Source organism: Tenrec ecaudatus, chromosome 3, assembly GCF_050624435.1.
Source record: "Tenrec ecaudatus isolate mTenEca1 chromosome 3, mTenEca1.hap1, whole genome shotgun sequence".
In the NCBI taxonomy this organism is placed as follows: domain Eukaryota; kingdom Metazoa; phylum Chordata; class Mammalia; order Afrosoricida; family Tenrecidae; genus Tenrec; species Tenrec ecaudatus.
The window spans coordinates 220,938,506-220,949,609 of NC_134532.1; positions in this window are offsets into that span (position 1 = coordinate 220,938,506).

The window sequence follows — 11,104 nt, forward strand, 5'->3', positions numbered from 1 at the left end:
GGGGGGGGGGGGGGGTGGGGGTGGGGGTGGGGGTGGGGGGGGTGGGGGGGTATACAGGAGGCTGTAGCCAAGGTGAAGCCACCGAGGATGGGAGTGATGTGAGGGAGCACAGGGAAGGTCCAGCTCAAGTTCAGACCCTAACCAGCACCACACTCCGAAGGAGGTGGGACGGAGTGTGTCCTGTGGGAATTCCTAGTGAGTGTCAGCAGACTTGAGACAGACTCAGGGACAGACACTCATTGTGGCTGTCTGTGTTGCTTCTCTCTCTGAACCTGGGCGATTCTGAGGGTGACAACGAAGTTGAATTTACTCTCAGACACGTGTGAACAAGCGGAACCGATAGGACGTGCAACCGTCCATGAAGAACTCAAGGCGCCATCACAAAGGGAAGGAGGCAGTGCCCTCCACACTCTCTTTCTGCCCTTGTTTCTGTGACATCTCCACCTGCAGCTGGACCCCATACCCAGTGACGATCCACACTCGAGGGTGGTCTCTCTCTCCAGAGATGATCTAGAATCTGAAAGCCTCAGCAGAGCGTGTTCTATGGAGGAGCTAAGACCACTAGCATGACAAGACCTACGTGCCTGTGTCTGCCTGTGCTGAGCATGGTGGGACCGTTCACGGCTAGTTAGCAGCTGCCACTCTGCTCTGCACAGCATCCCCAAGAAGTGAAGTCACCCCTGGCCCTGTGGACCAAGGCAAGGTCAGCCCAAGGCAGATATGAGACTGAACTGGTGGAACCAATGGGCCTGCTCTGCTCCCCCAGGGTTAACAACATGCAGATGGCAGAACTACCTGCACCCAAGCCCACAGAGCAGAGAAGGAAGTGGGTGCTGTGTATCTGTCTGTGTCTGCTGGGCTGCTCAGAAGTCTGAGTGCCACCCCCACACAAATACCCCCAAGTCCTTTCCTCTTTCCTTTCAAGGCACAACCCTTCCACCTGTCTCACTGTGTTTGTTCCCTTTCAGTGCCTGCACAAGACCTGGGGAGGGACCCCAGCAGATGTTTCAGGCCTGGCTTCACACATGAACCTGTCTCTATCTGTCCTCTGGTCTGACACCCTATACCAAAGCAGGTGCCTCCAGGCGAAGGTGTGCAGGTGCCGGGCTGACTCTTCTACAGCCTGATCTTCGGGGGCCAGAGGCATGTGATCCTCATGAGGCTCAAGAAAGTGTTTGGGCCCAGACATGTATCGGTGATGCCCAGGATGATCAGGGAGCCTCACAGATGGGCTTCCTCTACCTCCCTCACAACTGCTACTACCTGGGCTTCCTGGAGCAAATTCTGTACTCCATGGTCACCATCAACACCTCCTGGGGGGGGGGGGGGGCTAGAAGGTATAATGAAGTTAGATGATCTTGCCTGTGAGATCAGACCTCTGGAAGATTTGCTCAGATTTGAGATAGGGCCGGCGTGTAGACCAGGGGACTACGAGGACCCACCAGTGACGAGAGAACACTACCACCACCACCACCACCACCACCGCCGCCGTTTGGCCACTCACATCTCCAGCAAGCTCTCTGCATCGCACACCTGTGGCTTGGGGGCCCGTCTGCAGACTCCCACTCTATGTACCAGATGTTCAACTATCTGACATAGTTTGGCCAATATACCATCAGCGTTGGCAGTGTCATCATTGTGATGTAGCACACTCTGGATAGCCAGTAGTATCTCATTGGTCTGGTTGTGTATCACAACAGGGAGACGATGACCCCATACACTTTACCCACGAGTCGCTATTACAGCTCCCATTTACAGCACATCTGCAAAGTGTTTGAACCTGACCCTTCCTGGATCATGGCAACTCCCGGCCCCGAGGACCTTCTGTTCAAGCCAGTACTTGACAGCATTTGTGGACACGACAGTCTGGACATGGTCGGCCAGCGTGGAAGATACTGCTTGTTGCTATGTGTCATAGCAAGCCAGCACACTGGGAGAAGGTTGGGTCTCCATTATGATGAGACGTGTATTTGCCAGAGAAGGACCACCTGCATCATGGACAGATAGCTCCAGATCACTGAAGTGTTTAGTAACTGCCTTAGAGCACATGGCCTCCATGCACAGAAAACCAAGCTCCTGCATGTTCCACACAAATGGTCATGAGGCGGGTCTGTGGGAATGGTAGAGTTGAGGGGGCCAAGCAGTGTGACCGCGGCTCATTCAAGGAGTGCGACAGCAACAAGTGCTGCACCCTTAGTGCCAGCTGACCCCGGGAGTGTTTGTAATGAAGGAGGGTGCTGTACCAACTGTGCCTAATCCCCCGTGGGGATGCTCTGACCTCCCCTACTGCAGGGGGGCAGACTTCCAGTGCCGAGAAGACGTTTACATGCAGGATGGGACCCCATGCCTGGAGGGCAATTGCACAGACCACTCCTTGCACTGCAAAGAAATCTTTGGTCGATGAGCTGTGGAGGCGGATAGGGCTTGCTACAGCATCAACAAAGGAGGCTTCCGGTTCAGACATTGCAGAAGGCATTTTGTTGTCCCCGAGTAGGAGCCCTGCAGTGAGTCTGATGTCCTGTGGGCCCCTGCATTGCACCAATGTCACGTCCCTCCCCCGGCTGCAGGAGCATGTCTACAGCACCCTCTGCTTCAGGCTGGATGAGCACCACTCCACTGAGACCACGAAAGTTGGGCACTTGAGGCCTGGCACCAGCTGTGTGCCTGGAAGGTTCTGCAGCCTGGGCGGCTAATGTAATGGCTGCATGGTCGCTCTGGACTATGACTACTATCCGCACATGTGCAGCTACCAGGGTGGGTGGTGGTGTGTGTGACAATCTGAAGAGCTGCCACTGTCACTGGGGCTGGGACCCCCCACTGTGTCTGAAGCCAGGCTATGGCAGGAGCACAGACAGCAGACTGCCCCCCTGGAGATTCAGGGCAAAATCTGAAAACAAGAAGCTGACCTTGTACTTCAGACTGCTCTTTGGTCGGATTTATGCCTTGATAGCTACACTTTTGTTTGGGGTGGCCAGAAATGTAAAATGAATCTCCAGATTCATTGTCAAATAAGTAAACAAATAAAATGTAAATGAATAAAAATGAGAAAAACAATGAAAAATAGGTCATCCCCCTGACCCCTGTAACAAACACAGGCCACATCAGGAGGGGGCATCTGTGGAACCATCGGAGAGGAGGTAGGCATTGAGACCCCTCTGTGTAGAAGGCTGCAGGCAGTCTGTGCCCACTGCATATCCTGGGAGAGAGGCAAGGCCTTTCTGACAAGCAGTGACTCGCTTCCTATAATAATTGCTTGCAATCCAATGTAGGTGTGGTCTACATGTTTTTATACGCCATTGGAAGGCCACACACCAGGGTCTGTGGGTTTCAGAGGGGCCTGTGTCAGCAGTGGGTCTGGACCCGAGATGGGGGTGAGTGGGTGGATGTTGGGGACAGTCCTTATTCTCAGGGTGTGTGTGTGTGTGTGTGTGTGTGTGTGTGCTGGAGCTGCAGAGACGGCTCAGCTGCTGAGAAAAGGTGGTCAGGAAGGAGAAAAGCCAGGGAGCTGACTCGGAAAAGATGGTCCTCGAAAACCCTAGGTGGTAGTCCCCTTCAGTCATCACAATTTCAAGATCCTCTGTCCTGCAAAACTAGACAGTCAGGGAAGCAGGGCCACTTATGATCCACCTGGGTTCACCAGGATGGGCCCGCAGTCAGTGCCCAGAAAGGTCGGCAGCATTCCACGATCCACAATAACACTACAGGCAACAACCTCCCTGTGGGGGGAAAGGCCACCCCCCACAACTAATCGTGGGTTCGATAGGTGCAATTGTACAGTGGAGATACATATGTATTATAATAAAGTCATAGAGAGCATGAGAGATAGAAGAGAGATTGAAATAATGGAGTCAGACACATTTCATAGTAGCATGCTCACCTCAGCCCCGGTTGGTGGTCTACGTGGAGATGGGAGGCTGGAGGGCTGGACAGAGGGGGAGGGGAAGGAGGATAAGGGGAAAGGTAACAGGGGAGAGAGGACCAGAAAGGAGAGGGAGCTGATGAGAGGCCAAGGGGAATCTTTATTGCTAACCAAGGCTTGTGTACCTTTGAGGGGGGGCATGCAAGCCCCCTAATTACAGGTAAAGACATATGCCATGGGAAAGGGCTATACTATAGGTAATACTGCAATTAGGGGACAATCTAGGGATATACATGCAATAGGAAGAGGAGAGATTGGGGATATACATGTGACAAGAAGGATCCTAGATTCAGGATGGCAGTCTAACTGGATGTCACTGAGCAGGTTTGATCTGTTCTCTGGATATCCATAGAAACCATCATCAGTAGGGTATATACCCATCCTACACGGACCAAACTGATGGCTGCAAGCCTTTAGGGAGAATTAGCCCATTGTCTTTAACAACAGGGAGTGGGCCCTACTTGTGGTGGGCCCAGATAGTTGTCTAGCAACTGACTGCCTTCAGGGAGGTAACTTGACAATCATTTACTATTAGCTGCAAGCAGTGTCCTAAGTCTAACATATATTTAGGGAAGATGACTGGAGAAATCTTTCTGTCCACACCTCCCCTTCTCTCCACCCCCATGACCAAGAGCTGAGCCTCCCCATGGCGAGTGAAGTGCAGTCCACTCATTTCTGAGTTGGCGACTTCCCTGCCCTGCTCCAATCTCTCAATTGGTGTTTTGTTTGAGGCCATGGTCACAGCGAGTAATGCCCAGGAGAGACCAGCTTGGAGAACGGGCATTTTGGGAAAGGGGGGACCCATTATCTCTCTTCAAAACCACATGCAGTGATCTTTCAAAGCAATGGATGTACACGACAGAGCACACACCCCACGTAAAGACTGTACCAGGGCAACCAGAGATCTTTAAATAGGAAGGATGTGCGTTACAGCAGGCCTACAGTAGCGATCCTATCATCTATCATTTGTGAAATTAGGAAAGGAATTCTCAACCCATTACTATTCACAGAAGCTGAAAGCAGTGTTTTCCTTACAAGCGAACTTGTAACAGGGAAACCATGACTCTGTAATGATCAGGCAGCAGTGCTGGAGAACTTGAATGAGAGTAGAGTTAGTAGCCAGCTCCGAGGGACTAGCTTTCTGAAAGCTCGGGCCTCGAATGTTGAATGTAGGTTGGAGTAGCTTTTTATCTTTGATCTTTGCGAGCAAGTTCACAGAAAAGGGCAGGATCCCAGAAGCAGAAGAGGCAGGGAACTATAGTGCAGATAGGATCCTTCCACCCTTCGTGGAGGTCATGGGACTGTGGCTCCAGGGCTGAGGGCGTAAGTGGGATGTGGCAGTGCCTCAGGTTTCTTTCCCAAAGGTTAAAATGTCCTATGAGGCTTCTCCTTACAAACTAGAAAAGTCAGCAGCAAAGAAACTCATAGAAATGGAAAGAAGGAAAGAGGTGTTAGACTTCTCAGGTGGAAAATACCTCCTCCACGGCTTCCCATGGTAAAGAATTCACACTGAAGCCTGGTTTTATAAAGGACAGAAACAGCTTCAGGCATTACAGACACTGAACACAGGCACCCACACGTGGTGGCTTGAGGCCAGAGAGAGACCTCAGCACAGCTGACTGCAAGAGGAGCAGCTGGAGGGAAGGGGTGGTGGTCTCCAGGTTCAGGCCTTTGGGGTCTTCGTCTTGGAGGTGTGGTCAATGGAATTGGTTGACCCCATTGACTGAATTAAGCTCACCTGGCCTAGTTTGAGCCAACCCAGGTGTGCCGCACACCTGCCTGGGCTTGAATTGTCTTGTGCCCTTAGCCTGCATTGGCTTCCGACCTCCTGTAGGGGGCCCCTAGGCATGGAGAGGACCAACCCCCTATCCCGTTACCTAACAGAGGGGGAGGGGGAAAGGGGAACATCCACTGGAAACGCTGTCCATGGAGCTTTGCCATTTTTACTTCTTTAAAGAGTTTCAGGAGTGGCTGAAAGAAGAGGAGACTGCCTGAAATCCTTTACAAGTTTTGCCATACAACTCTATTAATTCACAGAAAGCAGCTATTTCTGTGGCTGTGTGTTTTTAAAGTGCGTGAGGTAGTTTGTTGTCCTGAGAATATGCATCAAGCATGCACCAAGCCCAGTTGCTATGGTGGCCTTCTCTGCGTGCTTGGCATTTCTCACCCCCCTCTGCCCCTCCCTCCTGTGAACTCCCGGGGCTGTTCCCTGAGGCGACTGTCAGTGCGACTCTGAGTCCCTGGATCTTAAAAAGGGCATCATGCGAAAGGCAGGCATCTGTACTTCACCATCTGTGGGAATCAAGTGGCTTGAAGCAACGTGTGCCCCCCCTTGCATGCGTGTGTGCTTGCAGGCGGCGGGCAGCCTCATGCTCTGGCCCTTCTTGTTAGGTTCGCCACCAAGAAAAAGCGAGGCCAGGCCAGAGAGAAGGAACTGTTAGATCTCTCTGGAGATAGAGTTGTACCTTGGTCCTTGCCACTGCAAGACAAAGAATTCACTCCCGAAGCCTGGTTCGTGATCCAAGTGAGTTTTATGAGAGTTAGAAGAAGTTTCAGGTTTACACGGCACCCATAGGACTCCTCCAGACCATGCGGCCTGGAGGAAGTTGCTCAGCGTCATGCAGACAAAGGTCTCTCTTTTGACTCTGGGCTCCTGCCTTTTCAAGGATTCCACAGGGAGGCATGGTGGCCGACCCCTGATGGACCCCATTGGCTGAATTGAATTCACCTGGCATAGGTGGGCCAATCCAGGTTTAGCGCCAACCCATGCCTACGGGCGGGAAACCTGAGGCTCTGAGCATGTGCAGTGCGCAACTCCTTGTTCCTGTGCTTGGCTCTCTGGGCGTGCGTTAACAGACATTCCCCATCCCTATGCTAGAGCTACCTAACATAACCACTGTGACACTTGCAGATTAGAAAAGTTTATAGGATTGGTTCAGTGCCCTCCAACCATCTTGGCCAGGGCATGAACATGCAACCTCAGTACCCCAGTTCTCATCAAGGGCATACTCAGGCAAGTTCTTGAGGGCTAGACTACTCCTCACTGGGCTGGCCTTGGGAGTGGGTGGAATAAAACAAACTCTGCCTAAGGGCAAAGCATTTTACTTGTTAGTTCAGGGTCATTGAGCTCTAGTGCCATAGTAGGTTATGGGTTGGGAGGTTAACCACAAGATTTCATTCTTCAAAATCACCATCCAGCTCCAGGGAATAAAGATGAGGCTTTCTATCCAAATAAAAATATATGTAGTCTGGAGCTAAAAAGCCCCAATTTAAGTTGTTAACTGGGTTGATTCCTCCTAGAGGTTCGGAGGGATAATGTATGTGGGGGGAGGTAAGATGCTTACAAATTCCCTGAGGGCAATGCTGCCAGAATGCTGTCTCACCCCACCACAGGGGTGGGCCTGCTTCCTGCTGCTGCAGACAATGGATAACTTCTCCCTAAAGTTTGCAACCAATGGCTTGGTTCCTGTAGGTGGAGTTCACACCCTACTGATAATGGTTTAAATGGAGATCCAGAAAACCGGTCAAAGTTAAGCTGCCACCCTAAATGTAGGATCCGCCCATCTTGTCACGTGTATACCCCCAATCCCTCCTCTTCCTATTGCTAGACTACCCCCTTTCACTGCTGTATAACATAGTGCAACTCCTTCCTGTGATGTATGTCTTTACCCTCCCATTTCCATTTCCCCTTGTCCTCCTTCCCTTCCCCTTCTCTCCACGTGGACCACCAAGCCACCAAGCGGGGCTGAGGTGAGCAATGCTACCATGATATGTGTCTGACTGCATTATTGTAATATCTCTTCTATCGCTCATGCTCTCGATGACTTTAATGTCTATATCTCAACCATTTATGTTTCCAGGGATTTCAGTGACATTGGGCATCTTCTCAATGTTTATGAATCATGCTGATGAACCTCTCATCTATTTGTATGCATTGCCTGTATTAAAAACACACACACAACTGAGCAATTTGTCTGGAAAAATAATTTATAGAAACTTTATGTTAGATTGCCATGCGTTTTGCATAGCCAATTGTTCTTTAAAAACACTTTTCTTGTCATTGTGATACCATGCTAAAAGGTAAAAATATTTGTATATAGTCAAATAGCTTTATCTTTCCTTTAAAGACATGGACCTACCTGTCTTGCTTAAAGTTTACACCTCACTAAAGCTAACTTGCTACTCTTGAAAATAAATCCCTCTAAGTTTTTAATGCTTTGAATATTTTATCGCTCCAATCCTCCTGGAGTTTATCTTTGAATGTAGTATGCTCCTTCCTTTGATTTCTTGTAAATTCAGCCAATTAAACCACTCTTTAACCAAAGTATTCTTTTACCACTGGATTGTTTTGCCACCTTTGCTTTGCATAGCATATAGTTCTAAATTATATCCCAGACTAAATTATTTGCCAGAGTGGCTTTACTAATTGTACACTGGCATCACAATACGCGGGAGCTTCGGAAAGATCGTGGGAGAATGGAATGAAAAGAGAATATCATTTCCCATGAATATTTGAAGCCTCCTCGTACAGGTGCTTTACAGTAAGTCTACATTAGGGTTTATAATCAAGAAAAAATTCAACTGTGCTGGAAGAATGAGGGGCGTGACATTTCCTGGTTGAGAGAAAAGCGACCAGGAGAGCAGAATATGAAAAGGGTTGGTTAAACGATGAAACTGCAGCAAAGTGTTAGCTGTTATCACAAAAATGAACACACAGAATAATATTCTTGAACTCAGAAGTGGGAACTTCAGCCTTTCAAGGGCATCGACCCTGCGGGGCAACATCCCCGCGCTCCCACGCTCCGAAAGGGGGGTCTGCGGCGCCGCGGGGCACAAGTGGGGCGAAGGGCTGCGAGGGAACGCCGAGGCAGAGGGGTCCTCGCGAGGCGGCTGCGGGCCGCTCCGGAAGGCAGGGGTCCGGGGGCTCTGCGGTCCCTCAGGAGCCGCCAGGAGAGGCTCCAGAAAGGCGGCTGGAGGCCCCCGCCGGCCGTGCAGCTCGCTGGGAGGTGCGGGCGCGCGTGCTACGTCGGTCGGGGGGAGGCGGCGGCGGCGGAGCCGGCGGGCGCAGTGCCGCGCCCGGCAGGCAGGAGGTGACCGAGCGGGGCGGCCGCGGCGGCTGGGGCTACTGACGGCGCACCGGATCCGGAGCGCGCTGCGCGGGGCACGGGGCAGGTGAGAAAGGGGGCGTGGGAGGGCGGCCGAGGGCGGGGGTGGCTCCTGCAGGTCCTGGCCGGTGGCTCCGGCGCCCTTGCCGCGCTTCCCGTCGGCTCGGAGGACCCGCCCGGCGGCCCGCGGGACGCCTTGCTAAGGCGCGGCCAGAGGTCCCCGGCGAGCGGGCGCCTCGTGAGGGCGCCTTAGCGGAAAGCGGCGTTCGCGCCATCGTGTCTACGCCGGCGCCCCGAACCCGCCTGCCACTCAGGTGTCTTTTCGCGCAGAAGTGTGTTAGGAGCGGGAAACTTGTGTGGTGGGCTTCACGGACATGTATTTAAATCCCAGCGCCGCCGAGGAGCCCTGGGGCCTCGCCCCCAACGCCCTGCTTTACCCAAGGGGGTAAGAATGCGTGCCGCTTGGGTAGTTGTCCGGGTAGATTCCAAAAGGCTGCCTGGCTAGAGCGTAAGTGCTTGTGAATGGTAGCGATTGGGAAGGCTGCACCTCGTTCCGCTGGCCGAAGCCTGGCTGCTGTGCGGGTCACGTTTATTTCCGAGCTGCTGTGGTGTGGCTGCAAGCTCCGCTGGAGTAGCTCCTGATGTTGGAGCCTGTCGTCGGCGGGTAAAATAGCATCCCGGGGTCCCTTCCTAGAGTGCTTCCTAGCACAAGCACATGGCGACTCGGAGTACCTGTCCCAAGTACCCAGTGGGGGCTGGCTGCTGAGGCAACCCAGTGAAGGTAGCGGGAGGTCCCAAACTTGAAGTGCTTTGCTCTTTAAATAATCTTAAGTGTCACTTTTTCCGCTGGTTGCAGACTATAAACACACCGAAAGTATGAAACACCCTCTCCCTGCACCCCACTCCCCCAACCACATTGCTACTTCTAAAGGGAGTGACAAGTGCTTTTGTAAACATCATCTTGGGCTGTTACTGTCTGGTAAAGTCATCATAATTAAATTAGATGAGTACTTATTTTGAAGCACTGAATAGCTGTTTGAAAATTGGATTCCTAACAAAATCATCTCAAGGAAGTCATAGGGGTTTTCTTTTTCTTCCAACAGCTACATTGTAAGGTTTTAGTGGAAAAGCAGAAGTGTTTCAGAATATTGTATCATAGGAGGATAGAATCTTAACCGAGTTTCCCAAGGCAGGCATGGAGCAAATGTAAACCTTAACCGAATTTATTTCGCCAAAGCAAAAGTGATATACAAAATCAACAACTCTGTTTTGCATCCCTGTTCATGGGATGTTCTACTGGCAGGGGTGTCATTTAGAAGTGGGGGAAATGGGAGTTTTGATTTATTGCTGCTTTACACCTCTGGCCTGTGTTTCTTGGAGAGTTATCCATAAATATTTTAGATCCAGCTTGCTTTGAATAGCAACCAAACCGATTGGGAGGCAGGTAGGGGACATAGGAACCTTGTAGTCCGTACTGTGTTCCTCTTTGTGTTATTCAGACTCTCTTCCTGTAAGAGGGGACTGCCACAGTGGAAGCATTACTAGGCATTACGGAAAACACTGGTGTCGGAAGTCTGATCTTGGCTCAAGCTCTGGACTGGAGTTTAAATAGTGTCACTCCATCTCTCTGGTTTTCTGGACCTCCTTTTTTTTAATCATTAAGTAATAGAATTTGGGTGGAGAAGGGGGTGGGTCAGACTAGAGAAACATATAAAGGACATTCCCAGTATACTGCCCCCCCTTTTATAGTTCTTTTGTATTTTATTTTTATAATCATTTTATTAGGGGCTCATACAACTCTTATCACAATTTATACATACATCAATTGTGTAAAGCACATCTGTACATTGATTGCCCTCATCTTTCTCAAAACATTTGCTCTCCACTTAAGCTCTTGGCATCAGGACCTCATTTTTTCCCCTCCCTTCCCACTCCCCCATGAACCCTTGATAATTTATAAATTATTATTTTGTCATATCTTGCCCTGTCTGATGTCTCCCTTCACCCACTTTTCTGTTGTCCGTCCCCCAGGGAGGAGGTCACATGTAGATCCTTGTAATCGGTTCCCTCTTTGATACTG